This window comes from Cebus imitator, unplaced genomic scaffold (genome assembly GCF_001604975.1).
Source record: "Cebus imitator isolate Cc_AM_T3 unplaced genomic scaffold, Cebus_imitator-1.0 Scaffold357, whole genome shotgun sequence".
NCBI classification, from domain to species: Eukaryota; Metazoa; Chordata; class Mammalia; order Primates; family Cebidae; genus Cebus; species Cebus imitator.
In genome coordinates this window covers 1,920,039-1,936,414 of record NW_016107672.1, presented here as the reverse complement: position 1 = coordinate 1,936,414, position 16,376 = coordinate 1,920,039, and positions in this window count along the sequence as shown.

Sequence of the window (16,376 nt, the reverse complement as noted above, 5' to 3'; positions counted from 1 at the left end):
ACTCTGATATATAAATAACTCTCTTGATTTAGGTGGGAGTGATAGGCTCTGACATCTGTCTTCTTGGCCTGCCCTTGTTCTTAAAACTCACTTGTAGAACCCAAGACCTCAAAGTAGAAGTCTCTGATTTAGAATAAGTGTCCTGCATATTCTTCAAACTGTATGTCATAAACATCACTTTTTATCAGTGGACCTTTGATAAGATTCGGATGGCTGACCACCCAAGGCTGTATTCCTTTGCAAAACCTCACACATTTATATAGATTATGAAGACTGACAACAGTACATTCCAAAAAAATTACGGAATCTTTAGATAATGGTGGATCTGGCTGATTTGTACAGAAATATGACTCTTGTTTCTTGGTGATTTAATTTAAAGTTACAGTTTATTAGCCAAAATAGATTGGTATAATCCTATCCTTCTAAATTAAGAACTTGAATTTACTCATTAACAATTTTAAACATCTGCCAGCCTGGAAAAAACAAAGGCATATATGAAAAGAAGTGCTGAAACAGTGAAAAGGAAAATGGAAAATTAATTCAGAGGATTTGGAGTTGTTCTAAAGTAAAACTCGTTTTTTAGATGGAAACACTTATTGGAGCTAACAAGAGTTTTAGGGAGTGATTTCTTGATTGATCCCAGATTTTCGAAGTACTCATTCCAAATCTCTGTCTGAGGTATTTTTTTAAAACCATGGAAATAGAGTTGGTAACTTAGTAACTAATACTGCTTTGGAGATTAACATTTTCAAGGAGGGCACCTTTGTGTTCACAAGGAATATAGAATCTCCCCCCCCAAAAATGCAGCTTGAGGTACAAAGCAGACATTTTGGCTAGTTGTATGGGGTTAATAAGGATAATAGGGAATAAAGACATAAATAGAATTTTGTCTTTTAAGAGTTTGTTTCTGTTACAGTGAGAATAATGTCATGTCATAGGACATGAGAAAGGCTACATTACCAGAATTTATTTTGAAGGTTCCTAGATAATTGTTTTGTGTACAATCCTTAAACTTAGTCTAATTCCTCAACTTTTGAGTCACAGAAAGTCACAAAAAGAACTGGTGGCTCACAGCTTAATCTAGTTTATTGATTTTTAATTTTTGTGTGTGTGCATGTGTGTCTAGGAATGTGCAGAGTCAACACTTTTTTTTTTAACTGACTTTAAATGCTTTTTTGCAGTAGTTTACCTCTTTGATTTATCACTGGCTCCACTATTTCTACTCTCTTTAACAGTTTTGCCTGTGTTACATGCATATTAATTGTGTTGACTTTGATGGCATTCATAGCTAACAATTTATAACTCTATAGACCAATTCTTGCCTTTGGCATCTGAAGGAAAGCTGGGTTGCTCTTCTCATTTTTTTAACTGCTCTTTTCTTTTTAATGAACTTTTTTTTTAAAGCAATTTTATGTAAGTGAGAGAACAGAACAAGCTTATAACACTCCTGCCATTCACAGCGTTAAACAGAGTGTTCATAAAAACAAACAAAAACAAGCTAACTTTAAAATATTTATGGATACTACGATTAAAAACAAATTTCTCAAATATTTAGATACAGACACCTGAATGGAATAAACTGATTTACTCAACTGTGTGCCCATGTACACATCAAAAGTTTCAAGAGTATGGCTAGAAATCATGTTCAGACGATTTGAGCAGACTCTGAAACTGGGTTCAGAAAACTTTGAGGAAAACATCTTACTATGATGGTATTTGGTCCAGAACTCAAACTTTTAGTAGAAAAAGCAGATCAAGTGCCATAACTAAAATAAGAGCAGTTAATTTTTTCTTCTCCACTCAACCCAGATCTAGACTCATATCACATTGACTTTAAAATGATTTGATGCTGAGGATTTGAGTAAAGCAGTGCTTATACTTGTACTCAATTTTTCTAAAATATCTTGTTTAAGAATAATTATCCACACTGAGGACTCCTAGGAATTTTATTTACCTTGTTTACCATCCTATGTACATGGTGGTTCTGTTTTTCTCCAATTAAACTTTTATTTTAAAAAGTTTAGAGAGAAGATCTTTAAAATGCAAACATTGTAAGAAAGTTATAAAACCACAGGACTTAAAATCTTCCTAACAATTTCTTTTAATGACTCACATTTGCCAATTTTGTTACTTTTAAACATTTTAAATTTTGTGGTGGTTTCTGTGGTAATGTTATTCTCATTCTTTTGACTCCTTCTAGACATGAGTTAGTCTCATTACTCAGGGTTTGAGGCAATGGTGTGCTGGAGCAACTCCTAGCAATCCACTGTACTTTCCAATATCTTTGCAATCTAGGATCAGGGATCCTTCAGCTGGTAGCTTGAAATCAGCCCTGGCAATAGTTACACCATAGAACTCTGCAATTGCTACAAATGGTTTTGGGGAAGGGAGGTGAGTTAGTTGTTGAACATTTAACAAGGTACCAGTGGTTTGAGAATATACCTGAGTGCTACAAAGTCTGATCTTAAAAAGATGGTAATTAATTCTTGGCTTTCATAGTAAACATTTAGTTGGTGCCTTTGGCTTGTCAGGCATAGAGAGTGATTTTCTCCTGAAAGTAAATATTAACTGGGCTGAAGACTACTAAAATGGAAATACAGTGAAGATGCCAAGTGCTAGAGTTAAGATTATAGGTCTGAGTCAGGACTTCTAGGGCATGAACCCCAAACTTTGCCATTTTCTCACTATATAGCTTTGGGAAAGTTGCTTAAACCACTAAGCCTCAGTTTCCTCCTGTGTAAGACGGATTAAACAGAATGTTTCCCTGGGGTTTGCTTTGAGCACAGTGGCTGGCACATAGTAAATACCCAGTAACTGTGAATATTATAATTGTATTACCTACTAAGTGTTTCTCACATAATTTTATGAAATTTTAAAATAGCATCATGATGCAGACAGAACAATTTTCATATTTTGAAAGAGGAAACTAAGGCTCAGAGAGGTCAAATAGCATCTCCATAATTGCACAAATGTTATATGGAGGAGCTAGATTGTTTTCTTTTTAAATCTAGGTCCACTAGGTTTCACACCATTGGTAAATTTCTAGAAGGCTTAGAATTTTATCCTTTTAATTATGTAATAATTGCCATAAACAATGTAGACTTAGGTTTGGCTGTAAATAACAAGCAAAAGAACCATGTCTATTGTAAATTGTTGCTGCAGAACAAATCACCCCAAAACTAAGTGATATGCAGCAATCAAGCATTTATCATGCTCACAGGCCAGCTGGAGTGATTCAAACCAAGACTAAAGGTCTGTAGGTCAACTGTGGTGGTTTTTAAATTGCAGATTTGAAGGCCAGCTTCAAATCCATCTGTCAGTCATTCTTCAGGTATCAGTGGACTACTAGGCTAAATTTTTTTCTCATGGCAATGACAGTAGCATTGAGCTGAGCATTAGGACAAGCTCAGCTACACAAACACACTTCAGGCTTTTGCTTGTGTGTTATCTGCTGGCATTCAATTGGTCAGGGCCAAAGGCAAGGGATGGGGAAGTATACTTTCCTTTGTGGGAAGAACTGTAAAGACACTTGACTGGCAGGATATAGGGAAGGGTGAGGAATTGAGGGCAATTTTCAGTCTATTACATTATGGAACAGTGGCTTTAAAAGGTAGGAATTTATTTTTCTTTCCTATGAAGTTATGGGGGTACTTGATCCAGGATTGTATGACAGCTGTATTCCATGAAGTCTTGAAGGTTTGGGACTCCTATTTTGTATATCATTGCTATGCCTAGCTTGGCCTTCCTTGCCAAGATTAGGAGTTAATGAAATTTCTCTGTAAATGTCCAAATGTTTGCTTTAGGCCTCAGAACCTGTTCTTTAATATCTTTACTCTCTAGTGGTGTTGACTCAAAGGCTTTTTCATTTAATATGTGCTGAATAAAGGCTGGGAAGGCCAGTGTGTCAGGCTGGCAGCCATTAACTTCTTCAGGCGAATGGCCTGGACACCCCAGCCTGCTCTTTTACTGTATTCTGTGTCTGAGTGAATTTACTCATTCGTTGTAGTGTCAGGGTCTCCCTGTCACACCCCAACACATTTAAATTTGTATGCATGTTGAAGTCGGTGAAACGTGGCAGATAACCATAGTTAGTTATAAAACATGGCTCATGTAAGAAATGGTAATTGTTTCATAAAGTGAGCCTCTTATCAATCACTTCAAATATAAGCAAAAATGAAATTACTGTGAGTTTAAAAAATAAAACCCAGTAACTTGACAATTATTTCTTGCCTAGAACAAAGCCCTAATACTTTGCAATAGCAGAAGCATTTAGTGCCCATCATTCGATTGCCTCAGCCTGATGTAATCACAGTCTCAACTTAGGGGCCAGGTCTGTATACAGGAGCACCTGCCTCAAGTGCTTCCTATTCAAATTTCTACTCTTCTGCCTCAGGGCTTTCTCCAGAGCTGTAGACAGCAGTTCCATGCTGGTACAGCCCATACTGCAAGGGCAAACCCTTAAATATTGGTAAATAGGAATTGGTGGATAAGTGTTCCACGCTCCCAGAGTTGGATGAAATATTATGGGAGTTTTTCTATACTTATTTGAGAGTACAAAACAATTGAACTGCTGCTGATGAGAGTGACCCCAAGGATTTATTTGTTTTCTCCTTCCTTATCTCATTGTCCTTGCCTCCTCACCCATGCTTCCTGGTAATACTCCTAGAAAAACTACTATACTTATGTAGAGCCCAAGAATTTTCATTTCTAAACAATTTTCTTTTTTTTGATGGAGACTGGAGTTTTGTTTTTTTTTTTTACTTAATCGAGTCAGTCTCCCTGAGCATTTGGGGACCAAAATTTTTAAGGACAACTTAGTGGATGCTTGGGAAAACCAGTGAGCTGGGAGTGCTAATTGATCAGGTCAGAGATGAAATCATAGGTACTTCTTGCACTGAATCAGTTTTTGGGTGGAGACCACAAGATCAGATGAGCCAATTTATCAATCTGGGTGGTGCCAGCTGACCCATCAGGTGCATGGTCTGCAAAATATCTCAAGCACTGGTCTTAGGTTTTACAATAGTGAATTTTATCCCCAGGAGCAATTTGGGGAAGGTCAGAATCTTGTAGCCTCTAGCTGCAGAACTCTTAAACCATAATTTCTAAACTTTTGGCTAATTTGTTAGTCTTAAAAAGGCAGTCGAGTCTGGGGTTTGTTTTGGGAAAGGACTGTTACTGTCTTTGTTCTAAACTATAAATTATAAACTAAGTTTCTCTCAAAGTTAGTTCAGCCTATGCCTAAGAATGAACAAGGACCGCTTGGAGATTAGAAGCAAGATGGAGTTGGTTAGGTCAGATTTTTCACTGTCTTAGTTATAATTCTGCAGTGGTGGTTTCATTCCCTCCCTCTGGGTTTTATGCTACCCTAAACATACCCCATCTCATCTGCATTTCTAACCAATTTCTAGGTGATGTTTATTCTGTTGGTTCAGGGACCACGCTCTAAGAACCACTGTAATAGTGTGCTTTAATGAAGGTTCAAGCAACACCTTGATGGGAATGGGATAGATTACCTAGGTATATGGTGGAACACAGGTTTATAAGCAACCCTCAGAAGGGTGTAACCTAAGAAGAAAGGTAAGGAGCATGAATTTTGTCTATTAAAGTAAGAATAGAGATTCAAGATCCAGAACATCAATGTAAGCCTAAGCAGGCAAGTCAATGACGGAAGAACACAGACAGCAGATATTCACATAGAGCCAATTGGTAACTAGATGCGAAGTCACATTTCCAGCCATAAGAGATCAAAAGCCATGATCAGAAAACCCACTGATAGACACTGCAGGACTGAGGTCCAACAGGTGTCTTTGTCTGTGTAACAGCTGGAACACTAAAAATCGATGAGATGTGAGGGGCCCAGACCAATGCTACAGTTTCCAGATGTGGCTGCAATTAAATTATGACAGTGACTTCTATTAGGTGCCTTCTTTTCTTCCTCTATTCCTCTCTCTCTGCCTGCCTGCCTTTCTTCAACAAATACCTGCTAAACTACTTGCTACTTGAGAGTCCTATGGGTACTCAGATAATTAATTTGACCTTATCCTCATGTGTTTACTTCATCACTTATCCCAATAGTCAGCTTTCATTCACTTATTAATTCATGGATATTGACTGACTGCCTTCTAGGCAGCTACCCTTGTTGAATGCTACAAATGCATAGTCTCAGGGCTGAGGTGAGCTCAAGTCTCTTGGGGGACTGTGTTACTTTATAGGTTATAGTATGTAAAGTTGTCAAACTCTTCATTATGGTGACTCATTTATCAGCCATCTCCCAAAATGTTTTACCAATACTGCTCTTAAGTCATCATTCTTTCTCATAGCATTGACCTAGTTGCTATGAATGTTTTCCTTTTTAAGTTGACAAATGAGAAGCACTGAGTTGGTAAGTTTTAGAGTTAAAATGAAGTTAGTTTAGATTGTCTCAGGTAGCATTAGTTTTGCCCATACTAAGCTTGCTACTTAGTATGGCATTGGGGTAGGACTGAGCCTCTTAGCCCCAATTTTCTCATCAATTGAAACACGCTGTGACTATCGCCTCATATGGTTGTTTTAAGAATAAAATGAGATGATGTGTATAAAGTGTTTAGCAGAGCACCTAACACAAAGTAAAGAACACTCAGATAAATGTCCCTTTAACAACAGGAGTTTGTATGGTCTCATGTCAGAAATCCATGACCGGAAGTCCCAGACTTGGTTCTGACTCTGCCAGGCTCTGTGTGCTGTCTTTCATACCCAGCATGTCTGTTCCTTGTTGCAAGATGACTGCTGCTGCTTGAGAACAGGACTCATGGAACGACAAAAGGGAGGGGATACTGAGTGAGAGAAACATCCTTGTGGATCTTGTTTTTAAATCAGGATGTGAAAATTGTTACCCAGAGCATCTCTGTGTAATCCCTTTTGGCTCCTCTACTGGCAAATGAAGCTGGTAAATTGAACAGCTAGCATTATCAGATTGTCATGGGGAAGGTGACAAGTAGAACAGGGGGAAGGAAATGACATTTGCTTAGCAACCTACAGTATTTCCCACATAGGCTGAAAGAAAAACATTTTTTTCTTTTAGATTTCCTGAGGGGAAATATTTAAAGTGTTTAAAGTGCCTCTCTGTTTTTTCCTCATTTGTTTTAATGCCGGTACACATGTATCATTTAGCCAGTGGAAAATGCAATACCCGGTGGGCTTATGGTGCACACAACATTACAGGAAATTAACTACAAACCCAAAGGTTTCTGATAGGGACACTACGCTATTAAGACCATGTATCCTTCTGAAAGTAATTTTTTCTTTCCCTCTTGTTTTGTTCTTTTGATACTATCTTATACTATCTCAGTGTTTCCCTTTCATTAGTGTAAACTGTGTAATTCAGTCAGCATTTATGTACAAAGCATGGTGCTGGACAATTTGGTGGAAAAATTAGAAGAAAAAGAAGACACTGTTATGGCCTTAACAAATTTAGCATATACTGGAAATAAAAGAGGGACAGAAAGAGCAGTCGGGGTAGCATGCACAAGGAAGATGAAAGGTTATGTGTAGTAAATCAGGTACAGACTCAAGCCTTGACCCAGACATCTTTCTTGTCCATAGGATGCCAGGGTTCAGTCAAAGGAATGTGATAGTGGCAATGGCCTATACACTGTTTTCTTAATTTCATTCCCTGTCATTAACCCAATTCCTCAGCAAATTGAAGTAGATATAGAGGCAGCACAAGAATGTTCATGCCATTGAATTTTTTTTTTTTTTGACTGAAAAATAGCTAAGTAAACTTCCAAGATCTGGGCCTGGTGTTTTATTTACCTTCTCAGGTTTTATTGGTCCATAATAGGTGTTTATTATAGTAAATTATGAATAGAAGACTGGATCTGATCCCATGGTCACTGAATCAGATAATATTAATTATTACTCATATGACAAAGATTGTGTTTCCAGGGGAACCATGCAGCACTTTAAAATGTGAGAAATAAGAGAAATCGGGCAGAAAAAAAAATGGAGACTAATAACTTAGTGGATAGGAAAATGGAAAACAGTGGTCGAAATGGAAAGATTTAAAGTCATAAATAAGAGCTCTTGATTTTTAAAAATCTTCAGCCTCCTGGTCCACATCCCAGTTTACCACATATTCTGCATGTTAAATGCGATTACTATGTGTAGTGACTCTTTTCAAAACTGTATTATTTAAAGCTACTTCTGTTGCTCATTCTTAGTTTGTAGCTGATAGAGATTATTGTGTAGTGGTGAGAGCATGGCTGCTGTCATGAATCTCACAATGAATAAAATATCACTAGTATGTCTATAAACAATTTTGGGGAAGGAGATGGTAAAAATATAGACCAAAATATTTAATTGAATTACCTTCCAAATTTTAATCTTTAAGATGACTGCTATTGAAAGTCAGATCATCAATTTACTACAAAGTTTTCATGGAAAATATATCTATTTTTTTTAAAGCTATAAAACATTTGTTTGTATTTATTCATAAAATTACATATAATCTTTATTCTACACTACATCTAAGGAGTAGATCTAAGTCTCTTCTTTTTATCAGCTTGTGGGCATTAATAGTTATGGATAGCTTGATGTTTTTGTGTTTTTGTTTTTTTTTTTATAACTGATACTTCTGAATCCTTTGGCACTTCTAGAATGAAGAGTATAGTTTCAAGGTCTATAGGAAAATAGTAGGTTTTCATCATTGCTTTATTTTGGTAAGACTCCCTACTTGGTCCTATGGTATCAACAGTGCAGTATCGTTTCCACAGTAATTGAAGATCAGTTTTTTTCCACAAAATCTAGGTTATTTAGTCTTAAGTGAGACCATCTGTGGGACATAAGCTGCCTAGTTCACATAGGGCTACATCAAGCCAGTCTAGTTCCTTTTTAGTCTTTTCTCAATAAAGAAAGTAAGTTTTTAAGGTACAAACTCAGCCAGGGCTTCCTTGGTACACATGTAAACTCTCTGGCATTGAGTTGGTACTCAGGAAATAGCTGCTCTATTAGGGAAACAACGCCAAAGAGGGATTAGAATCTAAGTCCTTAGGATAAGTTCAAAATTAGCATTCCTTTTGATGAAAAATTCCTCTCAAAAATTTGTTTAATTGAGTACATTTTCTAGGCATTAACATGCTTTTATAAACAAATCCATCACTAGGAACCTTCCCAATGAATCAAACAATTCTAATAAATAATCCTTGAAATTCATGTGGGCTTAATAAATAATGGAAAAATTCACTTTAATTTTTGCCAAATTTCAGTTATGGGCAAAAAAGTTGCACAACTTTTGATCAACACTCTAGATATTTCCACACGTAACAAACTAACAATATGAGGTAAATGTGTAATGACTATATTTAGAAATTATGATAATTTAGAAATTATGATATATATTATTTAATAAATATAATTATAATTATATTTAGAAATTATGATAATTACATAGTCCATCCATAGCTTTTGTTTATGCCACAGACATTTTTCTGTGAAGTATGGTTCATATATTTTGAATTTTTCTCCCATGTATAGTAGGCACAAAAATATTTGTGGTATGTCTCATTGCCTTGTACTTTTTAAAACTGTTTTCAGATGTCAATCTGTGTAATGTGATAACTCACCATAAGGATTTCATGAAATGTTTTTAGTTCTTTGAGAAGACCAATGCAGATTTTTAAAAATAAATATTTGTTAAAAGCAATGTTCTCTGTGCAAAATGTAATGGTTACAAAATAGAGAAAAACAGAGCCTTAATATTACCTCCCCTGAAGATGTTGAAATTCAGTGAAAGAATGTAATTCAGGATTGAGATGACAGTCTGGTCCAACTATTATGTACTCTGTGTAAATCCCACACCAGCATCTGTTGAAAGTAATTTTCAAGACTTTATATAGATATTTCCAGAGACAAAGAACAAAGTGCTTTGTCCCATTTCAGACAACTATAATTTCATAAAGCTCATCCTTATAATGTAAGTCAAAAGCTGTCTCTCACTCGTAGCATTTTTCCTCTTCCCTTCATCTCTCCTTTCCTCTCTTTCTCCTTTCTTCCATTTCTACCATGTTTCATGGTAGGTGGGGGATTGACATGATCCCCTTTCTACAAGGAGTCATGGTAATTGCTTTAGCAGCCATTTAAATAGAGTTCTGTGAGGGCTCACAAAATGAGAAGTCCTGTGGGGTTTCACAGCAGGATGGCACCAAGTTGTAAAGAATGGGTGGTAGGAAAAACGTGGCCAACTGGGAGGTGTCACTGGGGAACATCTTTCTCAGCAAAAAATAATAATATATACATGACCCTGCAGGAACCCTTTTACTCCTCAAGGAACTTCATCTATGTTTCTTTTCCATCCTGGTTTCTCCTTTTGTGCCTGTCCCAGTCTGGCTACACTTTTAAGACTGTTGATTGGCAGGTTAAAAAAATTAACCTAAATTATTTCAGTGACATAGTACACCTTATGTCTACACATATTTAAGTGCAAGATAGAGTACTAAGTTGGGTTTTAAGAGCGTGATCTTTGTTAGGAAGTGAGTTAGGACATTGGAAATTAGGAAGGAAGAAAATATAGTGGTGGTCAGGCAGAAAATGAAGACACTAAGTGGAAAAGGAGAGATTAATGGTCATTAAAAAATGAAAGGCATGAAAGAAAATGGATGAGATGCTCCCTTAATGGATGAACTTAAAGACTGTAGTAATCATGGCTTTGAGTATTAACATAGTTGTAAATGTGGAAATCCCTTGTTAATGTGATTATTTTCACTATACTTAACTACTATGTGCATCTATGTGAAGAAAAAAATATTTTCCCCATGATTTCTTCATATTAAAAAACCTTCACATTGGTACATTTCACATGGCCTGTGTTTTATCTTTTTCTCAATACTCTGTGATTTCCTTATTTAATCTGTGTATTTATAATACATGTGATTCAGTGGAATCAGTACCATCAACCCATTATTTGAGTTTCTTAAAATTTTTACACAATCCTATATTGTAGTACTATTTGAAGGCAAAAGTCATAGTGGAAATATTTCTGTCAGGCAAACAATTTTTTTTTCTTGGGATATTTTTCTTGAAAGTATAAAACTTTTTCATAGTGATGGAAGTATGTGAATAAGAGCTTATTGTGTCTTCTCAGTTACTGAGCACAGCTTTAATATCACCCAGTTTTAAATGAATGATGTAGCTCTTGTGGAATATGTTGGTTGTGGTCCCATTTAACTCCTATGCCTGTGATGTCTACGGTCTTTTTCTAGATGTCCAATCCTGCTCTTTCTTCAGGGTCCAGCCTTCTGGACCTTTTATAATAACTCTTTGGTTTCAGTTTCCTTTCTTATTTCTTGGCCATAATCATACCTGTCAAGTTTTTTGTTTGGTTTCTATTTCATTAGGTTCCTTTTCATATTTAGGGTCTCTGTTTGCATACCATTATGTTTGCGTGCATTAGGAAAGACATCCTTCCTCAAGTAGACAAATTGCTAATAGATGCCCCCAGTGGCTGGGCAAATTAGCAGAAGTCTCTTCATCTTGGGAGAAGCCACTGTAAGTAGAGCTTGCCTAGATTTCAGCCCCTGCTAGCCCTGCAGCTGGGTATCCACATTATGTACAGTTTTTCTGTTCATCAAATCTATCACACATAGCTAGTAAGGAGCACTTAAGAAATAGTTGTGTTTATTTCAATCTTTGTTAAACTAGCGGAAACTTTTTAAATCATAAAATGAAAAATGCCGTAAATCTTTTTTTTTCCCCAAAGTACAAGGTCATCCTGATGATACAGTGTCTAATTTTCTGGCCAAATAAGAGCAGGAAAACACAGGAGAAGGGAGGCAGAAATTAGACAGTTTAGTGAGTGGGGTTGTCATTGAAACTGTGGTCACAATGGGACCAATTTTCAATGCTTTTTTGGCCCAAAGAGGTTGTGAAGTAAGAGTCTAATTTTTTCAAAAGCTGTTCTCATGCTCACACAAGCTTGTTTTATACATCTCATTAACTTCATGTTTTTCTTGGATGCGGTGTCAAAGTTGTAACACTTTCACACAATGGTATAGTGCCAAGATGCGATTCTATGCATGGGTCATGTGGTGTGTGCTTTCCCTGGAGCAGCTGGATGATCCTGTCACAGACACTGAAGAAAGACTGCATCCTCTGGCTGGATTTTCTAAGCTCCTGGAATTTAGAATCTTAGCCAGTAGCCAGGGGCAAGGCAACCATGTTTATTAGGTTACTCTTTAATATTCAGAATTTTACAAACAATGCCTCTGAAGTTGCATCAGTTCTCTCATTATGCCTTATGCATGTTAACGTTTGGAAATGGTATTGGAGAAAATCAGGTGCTGTTGTTATGCTTCTTACCATCTGTTGTGCAGTTATTTTTAGTTCTTTCCTTCATCAATTACCATGACTGTGAGGGAAAAGGGATTACAAGTGTTGCCCAACTGTGTTTATACCAGCAGTGACTTCTGAATCACCTTTTCCTTTTTTTTATTTGAGAAATCACACTGGGTTATGCCTGGCAAGTTTATTTTAGTGGAGAAGGTATTTAATAGACTGGCATTAGATGAAATAGTTTATCATGATTCTGGTAAATGTACATAGACTGATAAGTTTGAGCTTAGCTCACAGAAATAAGAATCATTCAATTTATTGGGATTCCCTTACCAGTGCTTTTGCCTGCCATTTCTGAGAATGTGGAAATATCCTCACAACCATGTTCCCTGTTGTAAAAATACTAGAGTCAAATAAGTAGTGTTAGAAAATATATGACATGTAGTAACTGCTCTGGGTAATTTAAAAGTATATGGTATTTTCTGAGGTGAGGAAAGAACAAATCATATTTACAGTGCAGAAAAAGAGTAAACTATTTGGCTATCCTTTAATGAAACTCAAAATCCTTTTTGTGGTATACTGATGGTCATTTATGTTGAATAAAATAGTTGAGAATTAACAGGGAAAGTGTGATTAGATCCATCATGGTCAAATCTCCACAAAGATGTGTATTACATTGGGTCATGTTCTTCTATTCCTGAATGCCCATGAATCTTTCTAACCATTAGCATCACTGCCATCACATAATATTTATAGATCACAATTCATAGCACTTTTCTCTGTTAATCATTGCCATAACTTGGTGTACATGTTAGAAATGGCCATGGGGACTTACTTTTGAGATAAAATTATGAAATTCAGGCTATCATTTATACATGGACTGATAAGTACATTTTATTAAAAAGCATACTGCTGACAGTCTTTATACCCAAGCAGTAAATGTTTGCTTTTAGATTCATTCAATAAATTTATTATTTTTTGGTGAGAGTGCATTTAGGCCGTATGAAGCCAGTTTATAAAAGTAGCCCCATATTTTGTCTCCTGAAATCATGTGTTTCATTTACATGGTGATGAACATTGGGATGTTTTGTTTTTGGTGTATTATTTATAAAATTGCCTTGAATATTTGAGTACAGGTATCTGTGTATATATATGTCTTCATTACTCTGGACTAATTCCTAAAAATGATTAATAGTCTTACAGATACATCACAAATTAATATTTAATATTATTTTTAAAATCTTACGCATTATTTTCCAAAGTGGTAGTACCATCCAGTGTATGAGAGTTTTTATTGCTCATAGTTGTCAACAATTTGAAGTCTTTTAAAATTATTTTAAAATTTTTTTTAGTATTTTACTTTTTGAGACATGATCTGGCTCTATCACTCAGGCTGAAGTTCAGTTGCACTGTCTCAGCTCACTGTAACCTCTGTCTCCTGGGCTCAAGCCATCCTCCCACCTCATCTTCCCAAGTAGCTGGGACTACAGGTGCATGCCACCACACCCAGCTAACGTAAAAATAAAATTTTGTGGAACCATGGTTTCACCTTGTTGACCGCTCTAATCTCAAACCCCTAAGCTCAAGTGATCTGCCCACCTATGCCCCTCAAAGTGCTGGGATTACAGGTATAATCAGATGTGCCTGGCCAGTCTTTTAAATTTTAGCCTTTATAGTAGAGTGTGGATGTATGCCATTATAGTTTTAATTTGCATTTCCTGGGTGACTAATGATGACAAGTTTTCATGTGTATTTAACAGTTATTATATTTATTATATATTCTATTAAATTTTTCTATTTTTTTCTTACTAATGAGTTTTAAGAGTACTTTTTATGCTTTAAATAACAATGCTTTAACAGATAGCCATATATAGCCAATATTTTCTCCAAATATAGAGATTCTTCTTTTATTTTAAAAACAAAATTTTAAATTGTGAATAAATGCAATTTATGAATTTTGTTCTTTATTATTAAAACTTTTTGAGTCCTAGCTAAGAATCCCTGCTTTCCCTAATGTTACAAAGATTTTCTCCTGTTTTTTTTTTTTCAGTTTTATCGTTTTTGCTTTGGATTGAGGTATATAATTGATTCCATGTTAGTTTTTGTGCATATTGGGGGTGAGGATTGTCATTTACTTTTTTTTCCCCATGTGAACATATATCAGATTTTCTAGTACTGTTAATTGAAAAGGTTACCCTCTCTCTTTAAACTGATCCTTTTGAAAAGTAATTTACCATGAGTGTGTGCATGTATATAGACTTTCTGTTCCTTCATTTACTGTTTTGATTACCATAGGTTTATCAGGTACCATAAGTGTTGCACCGGGGTGAGCACAGAAAATCAACACCAAGACAAAAGTATGCCAAATAGCAGGGTCTTTATTGCCGGCGACCATGGAGAACTCGAGTCTCTCCAACCCGTGGCCCCGAGCTCAGGAGGAGCAAGGCATTTAAGCTGCAAAACCCCATTCTTGTTCAGGGGGGCTCAGGGGTGTGCAAGGCAAGCTGTCTGTACAGAAGCTAAAGTTAGCAGTTTGTTGCCAGGGGAGGGGGGTTGCAGTGGAAATTTTTGCCCTTAACACTTCTGAGAACTATACTTCTGCCCAGGGCCCAGGTGGCTTCTCTGTAAGATGGTGGTGCTTAGGCTTCTGTTTTAGCCCTTATCTCATAAGCCTTAGCCCTTTGTTCTTCTTTTCAAAATTGTGCTGGTGTTTAGGTGTTTTGTATTTCCATGTGTATATTAAATTCACCTTGTGAATTTTTGCAATCTTTTGGGATTAGATTGAGATTCTTGGGAACTTATACATAATTTCGTGGAATTTTATATTTTAATAATATTGAGTCTTCAGTTCATTATGGGATATTCTTTTTTAGGTCTTCGGTAACTTTCAAGAATCTTTTCTAGTTATTGGTGAAAGTTTGCTCCTATTTCTTTTGTTTATCTAAGTATTTTAGGTGTTTTTTATACAATCACGAAATATTTTATTTCTAGTGTTTGAAAAATAATTTTTGTTTTGTATATTGAACTTGTATTCTGTTTTCTTGATAAATTTACTACTTAGTACTGGTAGCTTTTGATTGTAAATGACTTAGTTTTTTTCATGTGTGAGATTTTTTCCTATGCAAATTAATAGTTTTACTTCTGTCTTTATAATATGTGTGTCATTATTTGTTATTCTTGCCTACAGCACAGCCTAGGATCTCCAGTACTAGTTGAATAGAAAGCGGAAAGGCAGACATGTTTGCCTTGTTTCTATTTTTAGGGCAACAATGTTCAATCTATCATCATTTAGTAAGATTTTAGGTAGTTTTTCCGTAGATGCACTATGTAATATCACGGAAAGTCCTTTACGTTTCTAGTGTGTCAAGATTTTATTTTATTTTTTGTATGAATGGATGTTGAATTTTGTGATGTGATTTTTCTGTATTTACTAAGATGATCATGCCATTTCCTCCTTCATTCTTTCAAACTGAATTAATACATTAAATATTTTTCAAATGTTAAACTAACTTTCATTTTTAGGGAAAGCCCTACCTCATAATAATCCGTATTTTTCTATGTATTGCTGGATTTAATGTAGTAATGCTTTTTAAAGGATGTTTACATCTATGTTCATGAGCATCTCTCATATTATGTTATGGTTTTCTTGTGTATTTTCTTGTGTATTTTCCAAGTCTTGACATCAAGGTAATATTGTCATAAAATTATTTGGAAATATTCTCTTCGCTGTATTACAAAATAGTTTTTAGTGGCTTGGCATTATTTACTGTTTGATAGAATTCGCTAGTAAAGCAAACTGGCTCGGTGGTTTTCTTTGCTAGAAGGCTTTTAATTACAAGTTGAATTTATTTAAAGATACATGAATATTTTTTATTTCTTCCTGTATTAGTTTCAGTTCTTTGTATCTTCCAAGGAATTTTTCTATTTTCTCTAAACTGTTGAATTTGTTGACATAGTTATTGATAATATTGCCTTAATACCATTTAATATTAGTGGGAGTAGAATCACAGTTCCTGCTTATCTTTCTAATATTGGTCATTTCTGTGTTCTTGTTTTTTTTTTTTTTTTTTTTT